Source organism: Gossypium hirsutum, chromosome D02 (genome assembly GCF_007990345.1).
Source record: "Gossypium hirsutum isolate 1008001.06 chromosome D02, Gossypium_hirsutum_v2.1, whole genome shotgun sequence".
NCBI lineage: Eukaryota > Viridiplantae > Streptophyta > Magnoliopsida > Malvales > Malvaceae > Gossypium > Gossypium hirsutum.
This window is the reverse complement of record NC_053438.1, coordinates 44029762-44034816: the sequence shown is the minus strand read 5'-3', so window position 1 is coordinate 44034816 and position 5055 is coordinate 44029762. Positions and strand designations below refer to the sequence as shown.

The following is a 5055-nucleotide window of genomic DNA, read 5'->3' as shown; positions in this document are numbered from 1 at the left end:
TGCTGAGTTGCACGAATAGGCTGGGTCAACCTTGCAAACAATTACAATGATGTCCTGACAGAGGGGCTCCATGTCGTGACATCCCTGGCAGCTTACTGTTGTCACGACATAGGAGTTCTGTGTCATGACACATCTTTCAGTTTTGAAATTTAGGAAGACCGTTCTCCATGTAGCGACATAGGAGTGTGGTGTTGCGACATCGAGTTGGCTTCCTCAATCCCTGCATTTTGCACAAAGTGTTGTGACACAGGGTTGATGTGTTGTGACACCGACTCTGTGTCAGCCCAACTTTCCATCCTTAGAGATGTTTTGGTCTTGAATAAACACCTAAAATTTAACATCTAATCTCTGCGGTTACTTAAATATACAATAATTTACAATAATTAAGCAATTCAAATATTTCTAAGTTTTACTACCAGACTCATCCGACAGTATCATTAGTTCTCTAATGGATGATTATTTCATTCTGTCAGTATTAGTCAATTATCCATCGTGCCATTCCACTTGTGCTTGCTTGTTCTTTTCCTTAAACCTGTTTATTCTGTTTGTATGCATAAGAGGAAGTGTGTCCCTTGAGCTAGGAACGTTAGAAATATATACTTTTTTTACATTGTTCTCTTAACTTTTTCCCACTTTCCTCTTCACTAAATTGATGGCTGCATTTAAATATTTCTGTCCAATGATTTTCATGGTTAATTCGTTCTTTTCTAAATCAATGGTAGACTTAGAAGTAGCCAAAAGAGGTCTTCTTAACAAGACCAATATCTCTCGTTCTTCTTCAAAACCAAGCACCACAAAATTTGTGGGGATAATGAAACTTCGCACTTTGACTAAAACTTATTCCAATATCCCTTTCAGATGTGCTGAGGACCTTTCAGCCAACTGTAATGTTTGAGTAGTTCAAAGATCCCTTAACTCGAGTTTTTCAAAAATTGATAAAGGCATCTAATTAATATTAGCTCTTAAATCACAGAGAGCTCTAGTAAAATGGATACTCCCTATCTTATGGGAATAGTAAAACTCCCTGGGTCTTTCAGTTTTTATGGCACCTGTCTTGAAATAATTACACTACAAGACGCACTTAGTTAACTTGTTCCCCTACCTTAATTTTCTTACGTCGTGAAATCATTTCATTTAAAAACTTGGTGCACTTGGGAACCTTCTTAATTACCTCATTTAAAGGTAGATTAAAATTTCGTGTTTTAAATAGGTTCAAGAAACTTACAAATTCGTCCTCATCCCTCTTTCTTTTTTCTTCAAGTCTCGAAGGGAATGAGATTTTTGTGATTTCGACATCTTTAGGCGTTTCTTTTTCTGGTTCAGCCGATGGTGCCTTTACACCTTTTGGCCTTGGTTCTTTTTTAGCTTTTAGGGATTCGTTTTGGGGATCATCACTATTCTCCATAACTACCACTGGAGTAGGGTTTTCTGGGCTACATAGAACTTTGCCCGATCGAAGTGCTATCGCCTTTACCAACTCCTTACCTTTCCTTCGCGGATTGTCTTATACATTGTTAGAAATACCTGTGCCAATTTATCTTTTGATGTCGCCCATCGTGCTCATCAAATGGCTCATTTGATTCTCAAGTTTATTCAATGTTCTTGTGGAGTCGGTACACTCAGACTGCACCTGTTTGACATCTGTCCTCATTGACTGCACGTTTTCATCAATCCTATCCAGACGTTGACCACATGCAGTATGGTCACTTGGGTTGGCCCTATCCTGGGGTTTTTGCAAATAAGAAGATTGGTAAATAGTGTTTTTAGCGCTGTTTAAATTATTACCTACTCCTTGGTTCCCTTCCCATCTTAAATTCGAGTGATCTCTTCAGTCGGGATTATATGTATTCGAATAAGGGTTCTCACCCTATTCCCGATGTAATTTACATCCCCAACAGGATTGTTGATATAGTGGAAGAGCGATTTGTCTCCCCTATGCATAGACGATGTAAAAGCAGATTCGATACGGTTGAGTCTATCCACTAGCAGTCGCTACTTGTCATCCTCTTGGGTAGCTTTTACTATGGTAGGTTTCTGCCATATTTGAATCGTTCAATAGGCCACTGATAGGAGTTTAATGCCATGTTTCCAATAATTTCGTAAGCATCCTCATATGTTCTATTCATAAGGGTTCCTCCTGCTTCCCCGTCTAATCCAGATCATGCATTCGCGTCCAACCCATTATAGAATACCTGTAGTCGCATCCATTCAAGAAATCTGTGGTACGGGCATTTTTGAATCAACATCTTGAAACGTTCCCACACCTCAGAGCAACTTCTCCCACTATCTGTCTAAAGACAATAATCTCTCATCTTAATTGAACTACTTTGCTAATTAGGAAGAACTTCAATAAGAACTTTCAAATGATTTCATCCCATGTTGTGAAAGAGCCTGGTACCTACGAGTCTAACCAAGAAAAGACGTTCTCAATCAAAGAAAAGGGAAACAACCAAAGATGAATAGTATCATCAATGACCCCATTATATTTAAAAGTATCATAAATTTGGAGATACCGTTTTAAATGCTCATTTGGGTCTACTTTCATAGTGCCCTTAAACTGCAGATTATTCTAAATAATCCTTGATTTTATCTCGAAATTATTATCTGTAAACATCAGCCTTGCTATAATTTCTTAAACTATGTCTAGACTAGGTAATGCATAATCCCTTAAAGTTCTCTCATTCTGAGTAATTTGTACGTTAGTGGGAAGTTATTGTGCTGGGGGATTTCGTAGGGCGTTATCGACAGCATTTTCAAACAGTGGATTTTCACGTGGTACATTACTTGCAACAGCTAGTTGTGAATCTTTGGAACGACGGAAATGTGCAAGTGTACACAATCGCAACAAGTAAATGTCGAGTTATCGTACCCACAGGGACTGCGAAAAGAATTATTTATGAATGCTATTTAAAACATTTTGGTAAAGAAAAATATTTTGTTTGAAGAGGGTGATAAAAAACTAAGATTTTAAACTAGGTAAACTAAATAAATAAATCTCAAATGCACGATTTCAAAATACGATTTTAATCAAGATGACATAATTGTGTTAGATTAATTACATTTCTTAACTTAGAATTATTAAACTCATGTTTATATTGTTATGAATAAGTTCACGGCAACTCGGTAGTTTGCTAACTTATGAACATACTCACCTACCAAAATCCATTTATCTCTTGACTATATCCCTATGTCAATTCAATCGATTAAACAAATCTTAATAGGCAAATATGTTATTGCACATACATACTTATTAAATCTAAATAATCTCTCTTACATATCCCTATGTAAATTCAAACAATTAACTCGATTTAATAAGCACATAAAAGACTATGTGAGGTAACAAAGTATTCTTACCTTGAAACAATTTAATCACAATAATCTTGCAAGTTATGCAAGGTAAATATATCGTCAGATATTGTTGCTAATCTAACCCTCAGCTACCTTAGATGATTAAACATGCACTGATTAAGAACTGTGTCCATTAATTACAATTTCAATCCGTTTAAATAATTAATTCATTAGTTACCTAACAATTGTAATACAAAAATAACTTAGTCATGATTTTACTTAATCAAGCATCTTACCGAGGCCTATAACAACATAACACAATTTTAATAATTTTAACAAATGAAATGCAATCAACCTAACACGAATTAAATTCAAGATAAATTGATTAAATTAACCATTCAAACAACATAAATATTCATAGATATTTTCAGCATAACAACAACGAAAATTAAAAAGATAGGGAACAAGAATCAAATCCGGTGTTTTTCCGTGGCTTGACTAGTTTCTCTGTTATTCCTTATCTGTTGTCCTCATTGACCAAGACTGCTATGAACACTTAATTGATGCTCCAAATAGCTGATGAATGCCCCTTTCCCAAGAGGAGAAATCGGCAGGAGAGTAAGAGAATTTTGGAATGGAAAAGAAGAGAGAGTGGAGAGAAGAGAGGAAAGATGTGAATGCTTGAGGTGTGTTTTTAAAATGACCAGCCTAAGGGGGTTTTTATAGCTGAGGAGAGTTGCTAAAAATAGCTAAAATTATCAGCCAAAGAGCCCTCCCTTGGCCAGCCACACATGTGGCAAGGTTGATAGTTTCAACTTTGCTAATTTAGGCTGGGGGCAAATCTATAAAGCCACCAATTGTGGAAGGGTTTGAATGCAACTTGAATAGGTCCTCAAAGGCCTCTTTGCAAGCTTAAATAATCAGCTAATAAGCTAATTTGGGTCAGCTCTTGGGACAGCTTTTGGGCTGTCCATTTCTTGGTCGGTTCAGTTCATTCGGTTAAGTTCAACTGGACCACTTTTTCATAATTAATTAATAATAATTTATTAACCTAAATTAAATTAATATAAATTAAAATTAATTATGCTATGAATTAATACATATAATTCTAGACCATCTTAGGCTAAAATTTAGTTTTCCTCGATACTTCAAATTGCTTCTTGGTTTTGCGCTTATAGCAGTGTCTACCGAGCCATTTTTTGCCCTTTGTGCAAATCTGTCGAAAATAAACAAAATTCGTGAAAATTAATAATAAAATTAACTAAAATTTAACATGTTCATATTTTAAGTGCACTTTAATTATTTTGTAAAAATTAATTATTTTTCGACAAGAATTTTGTCGAAACTGTATGATTTTAAGTTAAAAAGGGTATGTAAAAATGTGTAAATTTCCGTATTTCTAATCTTGCATCTATTACTGCTTCTGCTATTGCTATCGAAGTTTTCTTCGGATTATTCTCTCTGGATTCGTGGCTACTACAATAGGTGTACCCCTACTACGGGTCATACACTAAACCCAGAAAAAAAGGATTAGTAGGAAAAATAAAGTTGTATATATTACCTAAAAATACCTTAGCTACTCTTTTTACGTGCAAAAATTAAAATCGAGCTAGTGATGTTGCTCCCTGACAACGGTGCCAACAACTTGACCGCCTCTGGACGTACTAACGTCCAAAGTGTGAATACTGCAATAAAATATAGAACGAAAAGGCAGTATTCGCAAGTATGTAGGTCAAGTTGTAATATAGTTTTACAATGAGGTAGGTA

At 35.5% G+C, this 5055-nt stretch overlaps 1 non-coding gene across 1 annotated transcript; it reads left to right on the top strand.

Annotated features, from left to right (window-relative positions):
* The first annotated feature begins 2214 nt into the window (after window positions 1-2214).
* LOC121215166 (small nucleolar RNA R71) lies at window positions 2215-2319 on the top strand. Its single transcript, XR_005910895.1, has one exon. It is a non-coding gene; the product is annotated as a small nucleolar RNA R71 (small nucleolar RNA).
* The last annotated feature ends 2736 nt before the right edge of the window (window positions 2320-5055 follow it).